This window comes from Scyliorhinus torazame, chromosome 5 (assembly GCF_047496885.1).
Source record: "Scyliorhinus torazame isolate Kashiwa2021f chromosome 5, sScyTor2.1, whole genome shotgun sequence".
In the NCBI taxonomy this organism is placed as follows: domain Eukaryota; kingdom Metazoa; phylum Chordata; class Chondrichthyes; order Carcharhiniformes; family Scyliorhinidae; genus Scyliorhinus; species Scyliorhinus torazame.
In genome coordinates this window covers 93,767,159-93,786,198 of record NC_092711.1, presented here as the reverse complement: position 1 = coordinate 93,786,198, position 19,040 = coordinate 93,767,159, and the positions used below count along the sequence as shown (strand labels likewise).

Here is a 19,040-nt window from a genome sequence, read left to right as displayed (position 1 = left end):
AACCTCAATCAGGTCCCCCTTCAGCCTTCTCTGCTCCAAGGAAAACAACCCCAACTTAACCAGCCTCTCTTCATAGCTGAAACACTCCATCCCCGGCATCATCCTGGTGACTCTCCACTGCACCCTCTTTACTGCAATCAAATCCTTGCTACAGTGTAGTGACCAGAACTGCACATAATACTCCAGCTGTGGCCTAACAGCTCCACCATAGCCTCCCTGCTCTTATATTCAATGGAAAATAAACTTAAATATTTCATAAGCCTTCTTAACCACTTGTCCTCTACCTTTAGGGGTCTATGGATACGCACCCGGGGTGCCTCTGGTTACTGTAATTCCTAGCGTCTACCATTCATTGTATATTCCCTTGCCTTTTTAGTCCTGCCAAAATGTATCACCTCGCACTTTTCAGAGTCCATTTGCCACTATTCTAAGGTTTTCCTCCTCACTATTAACCACATCAACAATTTTCTCGGAATCTGCAAACTTACTGATTATACCTCTTGCCAGCGTTCTTGGGTTACACGGAATGTGGAGCTGAGGCCATGGTCACCTTAGCCATGATCTCATTGAATTGTGGAGTAAACTCGAGCGGCCGATTGACCGACTCCCTGCTACTATGTCGGATGTTCATATGGCAATGAAAAGGCCCTGCATTTTCCTGAGTGACTGTTTGTTATCATAGAATCATAGAATTTACAGTGCAGAAGGAGGCCATTCGGCCCATCGAGTCTGCACCGGCTCTTGGAAAGAGCACCCCACCCAAGGTCAACACCTCCACCCTATCCCCATAACCCAGTAACCCCACCCAACACTAAGGGCAATTTTGGACACTAAGGGCAATTTATCATGGCCAATCCAGCAAACCTGCACATCTTCCGGACTGTGGGAGGAAACCGGAGCACCCGGAAGAAACCCACGCACACAGGGGGAGGACGTGCAGACTCCGCACAGACAGCGACCCAAGCCGGAACCGAACCTGGGACCCTGGAGCTGCGAAGCAACCGCGCTATCCACAATGCTACCGTGCCGCCCTTAAAACCCTTTAAAAAGTTCTAAAACAAAACTTATTATGAATACAGTATTATCACACCATTATCCTTCAATGGTGTGGCGAACCCTATGCCGCAGCCGGTTCGCTGTACTTGTTATCAGAAAATTATCACATCTTGCTTCATTGCAGCAGAGAAATGCATTCCTCCGATTGCCAGCGACACTCCAGTGAAAGGCAAGGCCAGTAGTATTGGGCAGCCAATATCTGGATATAAATGTGTACGTGGCAAACCCGGAAGTGTGTAACTCGTGGAATTAACCTAATGACAGGAATGTTATAGCACTCGGAATCGCAGACACACAGAACCACACAGTTCAGACGAGGCCCTTCGGCCCCTCGTGTCTGCACCAACACGCGAAAAACACCGGACCGACCGACCTAACCCTATTTGCCAGCACTTGGCCCATAGCCTTGAATGTTATGACGTGCCATGTGCTCATCCTGGTACTATTTAAAGGATGTGAAGCAGACTGCCTCTACCACCCTTCCAGGTAGTTTATTCCAGACCGTAACCACCCTCTAGGTAAATAAGATGTTCCTCAAATCCCCCATTACCTCCTGCTCCTCACCTTGAACTTGTGTCCCCTCGTAACTGACCCTTCAATTCAGGGGAACAGCTGCTCCCTATCCACACTGCCCCTCATGATCTTGTCCACCTCGATCAGGTCGCCCCTCAGTCTTCTCTGCTCCAGCGAAAAGAACCCAAGCTTATCCAACCTCTCTTCATAATTTAAATGTTCCATCCCAGGCAACATCCTGGTGAATCTCCTCTTCACCCCCTCCAGTGCTATCACATCCTTCCTATAATGTGGCGACCAGAACTGCACACAGCACTTCACCTGTGGTCTCACGACAGTTCTGTACAATTCCAACATGATCTCCCTGCTTTTATCATCTATGCCTCTATTGTCCCTCCAAGCAGGGGTTGCGCGGTGACACAAGGGCGGCACAGTAGTTAGCACTGCTGCCTCGTAGCGCCAGGGACCCGAGTTCACTTCCGGCCGTGAGTGACTGTGCGCAGTTTGCACTTTCTCCCCGTGTCTGCGAGGGTTTCCTTTGGCTGTTTAAGTTTCTTTTTCATTGTCATTACTTTACAAGAGTTACAAAGCCAGAGCTCAGAGTGTGAACAGGGGCAAACCCCTAATGCAGCTCCTTGCCTGCTCCAAAAGCCAATTCAAATTCAATCCAATTCACGGTCCCCACAAAAGAAACATACCAGATGCAGGCATTACACCTGACCTCACGCTCACCTTAGCAAAAGGCCGAGAAGCGATTTCCTCCCACAGTTCAAAGATGTCTAGGAAATCTGGATTGGCCATGTTAATTGGCCCTTAGTGCCCCTTTGTCTCAATCGAGCGAAGTATGTCTCTGATCAGCGTGGGAATCCAACATCAGACATGTCGTGTCAATGGAAACTTCAAGTATTTTCGATCGACAAATTGATTTCTATTAAAGTCAAACCGGGCATCTTGTGTTTCCCATGTCCCAACTGATAGTAATTCTCGTGTTGCTCGGCGGTTATTGTATATTAAGCGTACATTGTAATAACAATCTTTATCAGTGTCACAAGTAGGCTTACATTAACACTGCAATGAAATTACTGTGAAAAGCCCCACGTCGCTACTTTCCAGCGCCTGTTCGGGTACACTGAGGGAGAATTCAGAATGTCCAAATTACCTAACCGCACGTCTTTTCGGGAATTGTGGGAGGAAACCGGTGCACCCGGAGGAAACCCACGCAGACACGGGGAGAACGTGCAGACTCCGCACAGACAGTGACTCAAGCCGGGAATCGAACACAGGTTCAGGAGCTGTGAGGCAGCAGTGCTAACCACTGTGTATATAAAGTACCGCAGCAGATATTGATCCATTCTGCATTTCGTTACAGGAACAGGTAATGAGGAGTCTTTGCCCTTGGACTAAGCTTGAAGAGCAGGCCATGATTTTCGCCTATCATTTGACTGCTTCCCTCTGCTGCTAGGTAGATATTCCGGTTTTTAAAGTTACAATAAAATTCGCGGCATGATAGCTCTCAACATTGCTCAAACTCTTCCTCGGTTGATCTACATGACAGAAAAATGTTCGGTAAATAGACTCTACTGCTTCCGTGAGCACAGGAACACCTCATTCGCGAAAAGGAACCTCAGTGAAGCTGTAAATACTCACCGACGCTTCTCTTTGGCACTTTAGATTTTCTCTAACTCTGTGCCACACTGCGCAGTAATTGACCTCCCTGTCCTCCACACCGAGAGCGCTTATACTGAGCTAACCGTTCAGTTTCGATTCGTCAGCAGCCGCCAGATATCGTCCTGAAACTTCATCTTTCATCGTTACTAAGGTGTTGGTGATGATCCATCTCGATGGCTGTACCGGATTCTCCTGAAACCATTGCATTTGGTACATGTTGGGATCTTTATATTGGCAATCTAACTTCACCAAATCCTATTCTGACACTGTTATTGTCACCGGCAACTAAGTTACTGGATTTGCGCATAGCCCACCTGCATCTGTTCCCTTCACTGTTTCATAGAATTTACAGTGCAGAAAGAGGCCATTCGGCCCATCGAATCTGCACCGGCTCTTGGAAAGACCCTATCCCCATAACCCAGTAACCCCACCCAACACTAAGGGCAATTTTGGACACTAAGGGCAATTTATCATGGCCAATCCACCTAACCTACACATCTTTGGACTGTGGGAGAAAACCGGAGCACCCGGAGGAAACCCACGCAGACACGGGGAGGACGTGCAGACTCCGCACAGACAGTGGCCCAAGCCGGAATCGAACCTGGGACCCTGGAGCTGTGAAGCAATTGTGCTAGCCACAATGCTACCGTGCTGCCCCAAAGTCTCGCCCAATACCTCCCAAATTTTCGCTTGCAACATAATCTCTCTCACTTTGTAGCCAATCACTGTTCGTTTCTTCCTGCCTCGGTATTTGTTCTCGACCGGCTGCACTTGTGACTTTTTCAGCTCTGATGTGAAACAACAAATCTTCACCATATCTTCACCTCTTTCCCTTTCTGCCTTCATCTCTCCCTCATTTTTTTGATTCTCTCCCACTACTTATCACTCGTTATCTCCCTCATTTCTACCATTCCCTTTCATCGTGTTCTCATCCCAACATCTCGAACGTTTTCGTTCTATTTAGCTCACTCTTTCTATCACAGTCTCTCCCTGTAAATCTGTCATTTGTTTTTCTTCATTTATTAGTTCCCATTTCTCAGTATTGCTGCATTTTCCCTCTCACAGTCTATTCATCTAAATTCTCCGTTCTCTCTCTCTCTGTCTCGCTCTGTTTGCCTTCATGTCTCTCTTTCATTATCTGCCATTGTCTTTCCTACTGTTTATCTCCCTGTTTGGAAGAACAGCCCGCACTGCACAGTTATACTCATTCCATATCTGTTGGTTGATTTCGACCTCCATTGGAACATAGATATTCGGGGTAAGCGCCGTGATATTTACTGAAATGTGTAACTGCGGACATAGAGCTAGGTCCCAGGAATTCGGCGACCGGATTTCTCTTGAATTGGACAAGGGCAACGAGGCATCGCAATTAATTATCCGAGAGGTAAGTACTCGCTGAGGTTTTTGTACCAGCTCTTGTCTTTTATTTGACGCGCTGCCTCACTGCACAGTAATAGACCGCTCCGTCCTCCACACTGAGGCTGCTTATATTGAGGTAACCAGACTTTGTCGACTCGTGGCCTATGCCGGATATCGTCCAGAGATTTCATCTTTTTTCAGTGTTACCGCATTGCTAATTATCCATTTTGGAACTTGTGTCTGTTTTTGTAGATACCATTGCATGGTGAATATCAGCTGGTCTGCATATTCACAGTCTAACTGCGCCGATCCTTCTTCTAACACAGTTAAGGACACCGGAGATTGAGTTACGGGAACTACACGCAATCCGTCTGTGAATGATGAATGAGCATAAGAGCATCGTGTTAAAGAGGATCGATCGAGAGTTGTGTCTATCTGTATGGGTGTGTAAATTCCCATTTACCAGGCTGCACGGTAACACAGTGGTTAGCACAATTGCTTCACAGCTCCAGGGCCCCAGGTTCGATTCCGGCTTGGGTCACTGCCTGTGCGGAGTCTGCACATCCTCCCCGTGTGTACGTGGGTTTCCTCCGGGTGCTCCGGTTTCCTCCCACAGTCCAAAGATGTGCAGGTTAGGTGGATTGGCCATGATAAATTGCCCTTAGTGTCCAAAATTGCCCTTAGTGTTGAGTGGGGTTACTGGGTTATAGGTATAGAGTGGAGGTGTTGACCTTGGGTAGGGTGCTCTTTCCAAGAGCCGGTGCAGACTCGATGGGCCGAATGCCCTCCTTCTGCACTGTAAATTCTATGATTCTATGGTAAGATATTTAGATAAAGTCGCCACAGTCCCAGATTTTCGTAGGTTACTTTCCCCTTTGAGGGGGAGAGCTGAATGGTGGCGATTTAACCTGAGCATCCCCACCCCTCCGTCAAGGGACAGTTGAGAAGGCAGGTTCTTCATTAATACCCTCAGCCGGTATGGAAATTGAACCGGCGCTTGCATCACTAATGAGCTTTCCAGCCAACTGAACTAAACCGGCCGCCAAGATCGATCTTCTGGTCAACTATAAAATACAAGCAAAAACTCTTGCGTCAATCTGCTAAATTATCCTGGTGATCTTAACCCGGGACTTACGATGCAACAGCGCTGTCAGTATTATCAGAAACATGTCTGACTCAATCTCTCTCAGTGAACGGGAATGTAATAAGTCAGGGATTGAGAAGGAGGAAGGGAACCCGGCCTCTTTATAGCTCATTGTTCCACCCACACACTGCAGGAGGCCAGACCCATTGTGACCAAACTCAGGGTAGCACAGTGCTTAGCACAGTTGCTTCATAGCTCCAGGATCCCAGGTTCGATTCCCGACTTGGGTCACTGTCTGTGCAGAGTCTGCACGTTCTCCCCGTGTGTGCGTTGGTTTCCTCCGGGTGCTCCGGTTTCCTCCCACAGTCCAAAGATGTGCGGGTTAGGCAGATTGAACATTCTAAATTGCCCTTCGTGTTCAACAAGGTTAGGTGAGGTTACGGGGACAGAGGGTGGAGGTGTGGGGCTTAAGTGGGGTGCTCTTTCCAAGAGCCGGTGCAGACTCGATGGACCGAATGGCCTCCTTCTGCACTGTAAATTCTATGAAGTTACCATCCCTATTGGCGTTGACGTGGCCACACGGGACTTTAGGATTAGCATGCTTCAGTTTGACTGCCCCTACTGACGGATTCTGTTCCATCGGGACTTGAATGGCTGGATCCATTGGGTGGATTTAATGTTAACTGATTTAGATTTTTTTAGAAGTGTCAAATATTGCCTCCTGGAAATGTAAATTGGAGCTGATGAGATATTTCTCGCGATGTTTATGCTTCAAAAAATGTTATTCAATAAGTGTTCACATGGGTAAAACTAGTTTTTCGGAAAAGAAAATCTGAAGACGTGGGCGAAGGTGTGGGGGATATAGGCTAGAATTGTACCAGGATCTGGAGACTTCACAAAGGAGAACGGTGCATAGAAACTGAGATTGTTCTTGTTATATCAAACCAGTAAAAGGAAAGACTTGCTTAGGAATCGCTGTGGGCGTAACTGTTTCCACTAAAATGATAGCCCAAGCATCCCTAATTAAGAGGAAAAAGACCGAGAGGTGGTAGATTCCTTCATTAAAATGAGATGTGTTCAAATCTAGAATTGACTGCCTAAAAAGGCTGGCAGGAAAAAAATTTAAATGTAACTTTCAAAAGGGAATGATCTAGGAAAGGGGAATTGGCGGGCTATGTGAAAAAATGCGGGTGGGGTTAGGCTGGAAGACGAATTGGTTAATTATCTCATAAGACACAGGTTAGATAGGCCGAAAGGGCTCATGCCATTTTCGGACTTCCTGATATTTGCCTTCCTTCATTCTTCTACCGTCTATTTATTTGCAGCCATTTGAACAGTGAGCAGTTGCAAGATGGTCTCAGACGTTTGGAGACTCAAGCGTTGCTAATTCCGCTCCGTCAGTTCTGAGTGCAGCTGCGCACACTGCACTCAACATTCAGTCTGCGTCATCCCGCCCACCGCTTCCGTTTGCTGCTCTGCCCTGATTGGGTTATTGGCTGCTCCGTTCATTGGTTGAACCAGCCGTGCAGGGGGACGGTGAACTGTATTTATGTCTCTCACAGAGGTTTTCTCTCTCTGCACAGTTACAGACTCAGGAAGGACCATGAGGAACCGTCTCACTCCGATCTTCATCGTTATATCATTTTTCAGTAAGTCCCAGTAACACTCAGTCTCCTCCTCATTGTTCTAACCCTGATGTTATTATTAATAAAATAATAGCGATGCTGATTATGATGCGTCAATAGATGAATATGGGACTGATACTGTTGTTGTTTTCCCTCTATTTTGATATCAGAATGGAGCCACCAAGACACAGTGGAGCAACCGGCTGCAAAAATGACGATTGAAGAAGGAAGTAATATCACACTAACCTGCACTTTGAAAACAAGCGATTCTGATCCGTATGTGTACTGGTACAGTCAAAGCGCCGGGCACCCTCCATATTATCTGCTTCATATTCTGGGAGGGAAACTATTCAGACACAGCGACATCAGTGACCGCTTTTCAGCTACTTTAGATAAAACTGCGAAGGTTACCAAGCTAATGATTGCCAACACCCTGATCTCTGACAGTGCGGTATATTTATGCGCCCTGCAGCCCACAGTGATACCGATCTCATGGACCCCTTACAAAAACCCCACAGTGAGAATTCCAGTTAGTGCTCAGCAGAGGGTGACACACACCGATTATCAGACGTAACAGCCTCCCCGAACAGGCGCCGGAATGTGGCGACTAGGGGCTTTTCACAGTAACTTCATTGAAGCCTACTTGTGACAATAAGCGATTTTCATTTCATAATCCAGCCTGCACAGTGAGTGTCATAGTCAGGGACCATCGTAAAACAGCAACAAACGCAACTCCCTACAAGAACAGAGAATAACCACTTCCAGTCATATCATTGTACGAAGTCTTACAACACCAGGTTAAAGTCCAACAGGTTTGTTTCGATGTCACTAGCTTTCGGGGCGCTGCTCCTTCCTCAGGTGAATGAAGAGGTATGTTCCAGAAACACATATATAGACAAATTCAAAGCTGCCAGACAATGCTAGGAATGCGACCATTAGCAGGTGATTAAATCTTTACAGATCCAGAGATGGGGTAACCCCAGGTTAAAGAGGTGTGAATTGTCTCAAGCCAGGACAGTTGGTAGGATTTCGCAGGCCAGATGGTGGGGGATGAATGTAATGCGACATGAATCCCAGGTCATATCATTCACAGCTGTCCGGATTTACCATTGAGTTCAGCAATTTCGGACTGTGAACTCTCTCCTCCACCTTCACTCCATTTTTTTCGAACAAGTTATTTTCATATCTTCCATCGATCCGTTTTTTCTTGACCATTGTCTCCCCTCCCCCACTCCCCGCCACTGGGGTCATCTGTACCTTGGTAGTCCTTTGACACACTGCTTACCCCTGTACTGCCATTGACACATTCTGACCTCTTAATGTGCCAATAACAGTATCCTTCTTAGCCATTATCACCAGCATATACATTCCATTTGTGCACCTGTCCATATCTTTGTTAATCTCCACCTATCACTGATCCACTATCTAGCCCCCCATCCGCTCCACGCCCCTCCCCCACAACAGTATAAACTGACGTAATTTGCAGTTCGCTCCAGCGTTGACAGTCATCCAGAAACGTTAGCTCCATTCTCTCTCCACAGATGCTGTCAGACCTACCGAGTTTTTACAGCATTTTTTTCCTCTGTAAATGCAGTAATATTACTGTGCCATTTACACTAGCAAAGGTGAACATTACCAATCGCTCTATGTTGCTTTCATTCCCCCCGCCCACCCTTAATGCCTTCCTCTGTGATTTTTCGAGCCGTTCCCCAGAAGTCAATACATTTTCTTCTTCCACCTTTCAATTAAACTTTTCAGATCATTAATAGTTCTTTGAACATTAATTCAGAACTATTCCAACCCAGCTGCCCATAGATTCATCCTCAGTTTTCTCGGAGGTCGGTAATACGGATTTTATTCAATATTGAACAATTCACTAATCCTGACACGCATCTGTTGACTTTGCTTTCCTCCAAATGGAACGGGTGTGCAAGTATTGCCTCTGTTACAGAGAGTGGGGGGGGGGGGGGTATATAATGTTCGGTGGGAAGATTATTATTGATTTAAGATCGTTACACGTTGAGTCTCTGTGTGAGATTTTATCTGCTGTTGCCCTTACTACAGCAGATGTTGCTGACTTGCCTGCCCTTACTGGACAGGGTGCTCCGGCTGTCCTATGCTTGGCATTGTTGTATCAGCAGTTCACTGGAATGAGGCTCGATAGTTTTGCTCTGTCAGAGGCTATCGTGATTGATTTGACCGCAGAGCTACCCATGGAACCGTCACGTGGGACGATCTCACTGGTTATTATTTCATTTTTAAATCAATATTTTCTTCCCAGATAAAATCCATTCAGTCCATTTCTCCTGCCATCTAGTTGTTATCATGGATATACTGATGATGATGATGCTGATGAAATAATGATCATTACTACCATTTATGTTAGTATAGGAGGATTCAGAAAATAATTGTATTCGCTGGAGTTCAGAAAAATAAGGGGAGACCTCAGATAAACTTATAAACTTACAACAGGACTGAACGGGGTATTTGCAGGAGGGATGTTCCCGATGGTGGACGTGTCCAGAACCAGGGGTCAGTCTGAGGATGCGTGGCCGACTATTTTGGACAGGCATGAGGAGAGATTTCTTCACCCAGTGAGTGATCAGCCTGTGGAATTCGTTACCACAGGGAGTAGTTGAGGCCAAAATATTGTCTGTTTTCAAGAACAGTTAGATCCAGCACTTCGGGCGAAGGGGATGACAGTATTTGGGGGAATGTGGGATTAGGCTCTTGAGTTAGATGACTCATAATGAATGGCTGAGCAGGCTCGATGTTCCGAATGGCCTCCTTCTGTTCCTATTTTCTCTGTTTCTACATCAGGACCGAGCCAATAAGACACATTGGGACGGTGGGTTGCTGAAATGAGGCTTGGAAAGGAAAGTAATATCACCCCAAACTACACCTTAAATCAAGTTTTTCTGAATGTTCAGTGTTCTGTTCGTATTAACAGCGCTATCATCCTCCAGAGTACATGCATAATCTCTGCAGAGGGAGAAAAACCTGGAACATCGATATTACTGATCGATTCTATTTCACGTTTAGCAAAACTATCAAAATCACCGAGCTGACGGTCATCAAAGCCCTGATCTCCGACACCGCCGTGTATTTCCGTGCCATGAGTCCCCACGCTGCTATCGAGAGAAAGCAGGTCAAACACAGTGACAATTCCAGTTACTACGCAGCAGAGGGCGCTTGCAAACAGGAGCAATAATTTAACCTGTGGGGTGAAAGCCAGAGGAATCTATCTCAAAATGCAATAAACACAAAACGCAGCAATCACTGGTGAGGTCCACTCGCAAAATTATAATACTTGATGATTTCAATTCGCAATATATTAAAAATGATCTTCACAAATGCAACTGTGCAGCCTTAGTTGTCCTTGAGAACATAGAACATAGAAAAATACAGCACAGAACAGGCCCTTCGGCCCACGATGTTGTGCCGAACCTTTGTCCTAGATTAATCATAGATTATCATTGAATTTACAGTGCAGAAGGAGGCCATTCGGCCCTTTGAGTCTGCACCGGCTCTTGGAAAGAGCACCCTACCCAAACTCAACACTTCCACCCAACACCAAGGGCAATTTGGACATTAAGGGCAATTTATCATGGCCAATTCACCTAACCCGCACATCTTTGGACTGTGGGAGGAAACCGGAGCACCCGGAGGAAACCCACGCAGACACGGGGAGGACGTGCAGACTCCGCACAGACAGTGACCCAAGCCGGAATCGAACCTGGGACCCTGGAGCTGTGAAGCAATTGTGCTATCCACAATGCTACCGTGCTGCCCTTGAGAACAAATAAATCTACACTATCATTTTACTGTAATCCATGTACCTATCCAATAGCTGCTTGAAGGTCCCTAATGTTTCCGACTCAACTACTTCCACAGGCAGTGCATTCCATGCCCCCACTACTCTCTGGGTAAAGAACCTACCTCTGATATCCCTCCTATATCTTCCACCTTTCACCTTAAATTTATGTCCCCTTGTAATGGTTTGTTCCACCCGGGGAAAAAGTCTCTGACTGTCTACTCTATCTATTCCCCTGATCATCTTATAAACCTCTATCAAGTCGCCCCTCATCCTTCTCCGTTCTAATGAGAAAAGGCCTAGCACCCTCAACCTTTCCTCGTAAGACCTACTCTCCATTCCAGGCAACATCCTGGTAAATCTTCTTTGCACCTTTTCCAAAGCTTCCACATCCTTCCTAAAATGAGGCGACCAGAACTGTACACAGTACTCCAAATGTGGCCTTACCAAAGTTTTGTACAGCTGCATCATCACCTCACGGCTCTTAAATTCAATCCCTCTGTTAATGAACGCGAGCACACCATAGGCCTTCTTCACAGCTCTATCCACTTGAGTGGCAACTTTCAAAGATGTATGAACATATACCCCAAGATCTCTCTGCTCCTCCACATTGCCAAGAACTCTACCGTTAACCCTGTATTCCGCATTCATATTTGTCCTTCCAAAATGGACAATCTCACACTTTTCAGGGTTAAACTCCATCTGCCACTTCTCAGCCCAGCTCTGCATCCTATCTATGTCTCTTTGCAGCCGACAACAGCCCTCCTTACTATCCACAACTCCACCAATCTTCGTAACGTCTGCAAATTTACTGACCCACCCTTCAACTCCCTCATACAAGTCATTAATGAAAATCACAAACAGCAGAGGACCCAGAACTGCTGCCTCCGATACGCCACTGGTAACTGGGCTCCAGGCTGAATATTTGCCATCCACCACCACTCTCTGACTTCTATCGGTTAGCCAGTTCGTTATCCAACTGGCCAAATTTCCCACTATCCCATGCCTCCTTACTTTCTGCATAAGCCTACCATGGGGAACTTTATCAAATGCCTTACTAAAATCCATGTACACTACATCCACTGCTTTACCTTCATCCACATGCTTGGTCACCTCCTCAAAGAATTCAATAAGATTTATAAGGCAAGACCTACCCCTCACAAATCCGTGCTGACTATCCCTAATCAAGCAGTGTCTTTCCAGATGCTCAGAAATCCTATCCTTCAGTACCCTTTCCATTACTTTGCCTACCACCGAAGTAAGACTAACTGGCCTGTAATTCCCAGGGTTATCCCTAGTCCCTTTTTTGAACAGGGGCACGACATTCGCCACTCTCCAATCCCCTGGTACCACCCCTGTTGACAGTGAGGACGAAAAGATCATTGCCAACGGCTCTGCAATTTCATCTCTTGCTTCCCATAAAATCCTTGGATATATCCCGTCAGGCCCGGGGGACTTGTCTATCCTCAAGTTTTTCAAAATGCCCAACACATCTTCCTTCCTAACAAGTATTTCCTCGAGCTTACCAATCTGTTTCACACTGTCCTCTCCAACAATATCGCCCCTCTCATTTGTAAATACAGAAGAAAAGTACTCGTTCAAGACCTCTCCTATCTCTTCAGACTCAATACACAATCTCCCGCTACTGTCCTTGATCGGGCCTACCCTCGCTCTAGTCATTCTCATATTTCTCACATATGTGTAAAAGGCCTTGGGGTTTTCCTTGATCCTACCCGCAAAAGATTGTTCATGCCCTCTCTTAGCTCTCCTAATCCCTTTCTTCAGTTCCCTCCTGGCTATCTTGTATCCCTCCAATGCCCTGTCTGAACCTTCTTTCCTCAGCCTTACATAAGTCACCTTTTTCCTCTTAACAAGACATTCAACCTCTCTTGTCAACCATGGTTCCCTCACTCGACCATCTCTTCCCTGCCTGACAGGGGCATACATATCAAGGACACGTAGCACCTGTTCCTTGAACAAGTTCCACATTTCACTTGTGTCCTTCCCTGCCAGCCTATGTTCCCAACTTATGCACTTCAATTATTGTCTGACAACATCGTATTTACCCTTCCCCCAATTGTAAACCTTGCCCTGTTGCACGTTCCTTTCCCTCTCCATTACTAAAGTGAAAGTCACAGAATTGTGGTCACAATCTCCAAAATGCTCCCCCACTAACAAATCTATCACTTGCCCTGGCTCATTACCCAGTACTAAATCCAATATTGCCCCTCCTCTGGTCGGACAATCTACATACTGTGTTAGAAAAGCTTCCTGGACACACTGCACAAACACCACCCCATCCAAATTAGTTGATCTAAAGAGTTTCCACTCAATATTTGGGAAGTTAAAGTCGCCCATGACTACTACCCTATGACTTCTGCACCTTTCCAAAATCTGTTTCCCAATCTGTTCCTCCACATCTCTGCTACTATTGGGGGGCCTATAGAAAACTCCTAACAAGGTGACTGCTCCTTTCCTATTTCTGACTTCAACCCATACTACCTCAATAGGGTGATACTCCTCGAACTGCCTTTCTGCAGCTGTTATACTATCTTGAATTAATAATGCCACACCCCCACCTCTTTTACCACCCTCCCTAATCTTATTGAAACATCTATAACCAGGGACCTCCAACAACCATTTCTGCCCCTCTTCTATCCAAGTTTCCGTGATGGCCACCACATCGTAGTCCCAAGTACCGATCCATGCCTTAAGTTCACCCACCTTATTCCTGATGCTTCTTGCGTTGAAGTATACACACTTCAACCCATCTCCGTGCCTGCAAGTACTCTCCTTTGTCAGTGTTCCCTTCCCCACTGCCTCACTACACGCTTTGGCGTTCTGAATATCGGCTACCTTAGTTGCTGGACTACAAATCCGGTTCCCATTCCCCTGCCAAATTAGTTTAAACCCTCCCGAAGTGTACTAGAAAACCTCCCTCCCAGGATATTGGTGCCCCTCTGGTTCAGATGCAACCCGTCCTGCTTGTACAGGTCCCACCTTCCCCAGAAGGCGCTCCAATTATCCAAATACCTGAAGCCCTCCCTCCTACACCATTCCTGCAGCCACGTGTTCAGCTGCACTCTCTCCCTATTCCTAGCCTCGCTATCACGTGGCACCGGCAACAAACCAGAGATGACAACTCTGTCTGTCCTGGCTTTTAACTTCCAGCCTAACTCCCTAAACTTGTTTATTACCTCCACACCCCTTTTCCTACCTATGTCGTTGGTACCAATGTGCACCACGACTTCTGGCTGCTCCCCCTCCCCCTTAAGGATCCTGAAGACACGAGACATCCCTGGCCCTGGCACCCGGGAGGCAACATACCTTCCGGGAGTCTCGCTCGCGTCCACAGAATCTCCTATCTCTTCCCCTAACCATTGAATCTCCTGCAACTATTGCTTTTCTATTCTCCCCCCTTCCCTTCTGAGCCCCAGAGCTAGACTCAGTGCCAGAGACCTGGCCGCTAGGGCCTTCCCCCGGTAGGTCATCCCCCCCACAACAGCATCCAAAACGGTATACTTGTTTTGAAGGGGAACGGCGACGAGGGATCCCTGCACTATCTGCCTGTTTGTTTTTTTCCCCCTGACTGTAACCCAGCTATTCTTGTCCTGTACCTTGGGTGTGGTTACCTCCTTGTAACTCTTCTCAATCACCCCCTCTGCCTCCCGGATGATCCGAAGTTCATCCAGCTTCAGCTCCAGTTCCCTAACACGGTCTTTGAGGAGCTGAAGTTAGGTGCACTTCCCGCAGGTATAGTCAGTGGGTCACCGGTGGTATCCCTCACCACCCACATCCTACAGGAGGAGCATGTAACTGGCCTAGCCTCCATCCCCTCTTACCTGACAGAATATAGCTGCCCTGTGGACTAACTAGATCTCCGCCCTCCGACCCTGCTCCCAGTCAGCTACACTTTCTGTAAACTCCTGGCTCTCTTCGCACTCTTTGCGGAAATGTCGGAAACAAAATGAAAGGAGCACCTTACTCCCTCCTCACCTAACTCCCTCGGTCACCAAACTCTCACTATCGCACTCAAATGCACCAAATTCAGCACTCCCTCGGTCACCAAACTCTCACTATCGCACTCAAATGCACCAAATTCAGCACTCAGTGCAAACAAAGTCTGCACTGTAGGGGATCACTTTTGTACTATGAATCTAGCCTCTGACAACTGGCCTAATCCAATTAACTAATTAACAAGCTCCAGCTGCAAGTGCCTACAAGTAGAAGCCTGTTTAAAGCTGATTGAAAATTCACCTTCTTCTAAACCAAACAGCAACTTTTAAGTTAATTAACTAAATAAAAGAAAGACTAAACTTTAGATAAAAATGAAGCCTAATACTCCCTCGGTCACCAAACTCTCACTATCGCACTCAAATGCACCAAATTCAGCACTCAGTGCAACAAAAAAAAACTGAGACTTAACATTTATTTCCCCACACTGCTCCATCGAGTCGCCAGTTCCCACGTTTCACCCATAATCGTTTTACTTTCTTTCTTTTGACATTTAGGTTAATGATTTAAAACTCAATTTTCTGCTCGGCATATTATTTCAGTCCGGCAAAAGTCCAGCTTTCCAAATATCAAAATAGTCAGCCCAGGCCAATGAATAACCACAGAATCTCTCCTCTTCAGGCCGCCGGCATCAGAACATCTATCCGATATCCACGAGCGGGCGAGAGGCCGGCAGCTCACAATATCGCTGGTGGGGTTCGCAGCACCTGTAGCGAGTTGAGCAAGACCTCGTCCATTTTGAAATAAACATAGGTTTAATGGTTGAACTCAACTTACCTCAATGGTTTGGAGAAGCTAATGCAGGCAATAATCATCACGAAGACATTCTCATATCGCAGGCTTTGCGCCTGACATTGGTCAGAGCACAGAGAGAGGGAGGGAAGGCGTGTCTGATGTGGGAAAGGATGTGAGAATGAGACTGAAAGACTCCCTTTGACCTGTTTTCTGAATTACTTCACTCTAACCATTTGGGTACCGTGTGTATTTCTACTCCGAGTGGACGTGGCATGAAAAGTTTTATTGGGCGGCTGATATAAACTCTAATGAATGAGAACTCTCTTTACACGTCCCCCAGACGCTGCTCTTTGACCTTTGCTCCTGGGCTTTGAACAGAATAATGCAGAATTTCTGAAAAGCGCTAACGACCTTCTCTCATAAAGATATCCAAAATCCGAGAGCCGTGGCCCAGTGAATAAACGACAACGAACCAGATTGAAGTTCATCGTTTGATGGGTGTGTCCAGAACCAGGGGTCACAGTCTGAGGATTCAGGGTAAACCATTTCGGACAGAGGTAAGGAGACATTTCTTTACACAAAGAGTAGCGAACCTGCGGAATTCATTACCACAGAAGAAGTTGATGCTAAAGCTTTGAATATATTCAAGAGGCGGCTGGATATAGCACTTGGGGAGAATGGGATTGAAGGCTTTGGGGAGAAAACAGGATTAGGCTATTGAGTTCGATGATCAGCCATGATAGTGATCAATGGCGGAGCAGGCTCGAAGGGCCAAAAGGCCTCCTCCTGCTCCTAACTTCTATGTATCTATGTAAACAATAAGAAGCCTTACAACACTAGGCTAAAATCCAACAGGTTTATTTGAAATCACGAGTTTTCGGGGCGCAGCTCCTTCATCAGGAACGTCGCTCCCTCGCCTGATGAAGGAGCAGCGCCCCGGAAGCTCATGGTTGCAAACAAACCTGCTGGACTTTAACCTGGTGTAAGACTTCTTACTGAGCTCACCCCAGTCCAACGCTGCCATCTCCACACCATTTTAAACAGAACGAAATCCTGCTTACATTAGTTGGAAACGTTTATTCTTTAAGAATGTTCAGTTGCTTGTGCAGTGATAGTTCGCGCCGTTGCTCTAAAGTGAAAGATCTATTCTTTTTAGCCATATGCTCACAAACAATTTTTTCTTTCGGGATTATTAGCAAAGGATTCCAGAGCAAATATGAAGCCGTTGAACCGCATCGTAAGCTTTCCTTCCGGAGCAAACAGGTCCTCGCGGTGGACATAAATAAGTAGTTTCTGGGGACGCTGCTGTTGTGTCACAAGGCCGACGAGCGGGTCGTCAGCAAAGCCGACAAAATATGTGATCATGGTGAGACAATTGGCTCAGTGATTCATGAGAGAAAGCTCACAGGCGTCACGGCTGCCAATCCCCGATGGCAACACTAAACTAACTGACAGAAACTGAGTTTCCGAATTAACCAAATTCAGGAACAACCCCGTGTTTGACTGTGCAGTAAACAGAAAAGGGATGGAAATGGCGCAGTGGTATTATCATAGAGTCATAGAATTTACAGTGCAGAAAGAGGCCATTTGGCCCTTCGAGTCTCCACCGGCCCTCGGAAAGAACAAACAACAAAGAAAAGTACAGCACAGGAACAGGCCCTTCGGCCCTCCAAGCCCGTGTCGACCATGCTGCCCGACTAAACTACAATCTCCTACACTTCCTGGGTCCGTATCCCTCTATTCCCATCCTATTCATGTATTTTTCAAGATGCCCCTTAAATGTCACTATCGTCCCTGCTTCCACCACCTCCTCCGGCAGCGAGTTCCAGGCACCCACTACGCGCTGTGTAAAAAAACTTGCCTCGTACATCTACTCTAAACCTTGCCCCTCGCACCTTAAACCTATGCCCCCTAGTAATTGACCCCTCTACCCTGGGGAAAAGCCTCTGACTATCCACTCTGTCTATGCCCCTCATAAATTTGTAGACCTCTATCAGGTCGCCCCTCAACCTCCATCATTCCAGTGAGAACAACCCGAGTTTATTCAACCTCTCCTCATAGCTAATGTCCTCCATACCAGGCAACATTCTGGTAAATCTCTTCTGCACCCTCTCTAAAGCCTCCACATCCTTCTGGTAGTGTGGCGACCAGAATTGAACACTATGCTCCAAGTGTGGCCTCACTGAGGTTCTATACAGCTGCAACATGACTTGCCAATTCTTATACTCAATGCCCCGGCCAATGAAGGCAAGCATGCCGTATGCCTTCTTGACTACCTTCTCCACCTGTGTTGCCCCTTTCAGTGACCTGTGGACCTGTACATCTAGATCTCTCTGACTTTCAATACTCTTGACGGTTCTACCATTCACTGTATAGATCATGCTATTGAAGCCCACACCTCCCACCCTCCTGTAACCCAATAACTCCACCTAACCTTTTGGACACTTAAGGGGCAATTTAGCATAACGAATCCACCTAACCTGCACATCTTTGCACTTTGGGAGGAAACCGGAGCACCCGGAGGAAACCCACGCAGACACGGGGAGAATGTGCAAACTGCACACAGACAATGACCCGAGCCGGTGATCGAATCTGGAACCCCGACGCTATGAGGCAGCAGTGCTAACCGCTGTGCCACCATGACGGCCCGTGTCGCCTGGCTAGTAATCCAGGGATCCAGGGTCATGCTTTGATGACTCGAGTTCGAATCCCGGCATGACAGATTAGGGTGACCATGAAACCATTGTCAATTGTCAGACCCACCTGATTTTCAAATGTCCTTTAGGGAAGAAATCTGCCGTCCTTACCTGAACTGGCCTAAATGTGACTCCAGACCCACTGCAATGTGGTTAACTCTTAAATGCCCTCAGGGATGGGGAATAAATGCTGGTGCAGCCCGCGACGCCCACATCCCACGAACGAATCAAAATAAACACTGGTGTAATTTTCACCATCCATTCTGTAAAGCGGACTTATACCCACTGAAATGCACTGGATTTCTGTCATCACTGGCAGGCAGAGCACCACCCCGCCGATTCACTCTGCCATTGGGGACAGCAGGAAGTGAGGTGAGGGCAGCCCGAGATAGGACAGCAGATAGTTGGGGGCGGGGTTTTGGATAGAAGACTTTAAACATCCAAATTCCTTTTTTACACAGCTGACAGCGACAATG

The 19,040-nt window shown here is 46.8% G+C and overlaps 1 protein-coding gene across 4 annotated transcripts in view; it reads left to right on the top strand.

The window, feature by feature from the left end:
* Positions 1 to 19,040, top strand: part of LOC140418994 (uncharacterized) — a 578,165-nt gene that overhangs the window by 420,236 nt on the left and 138,889 nt on the right. The window lies entirely within an intron of this gene.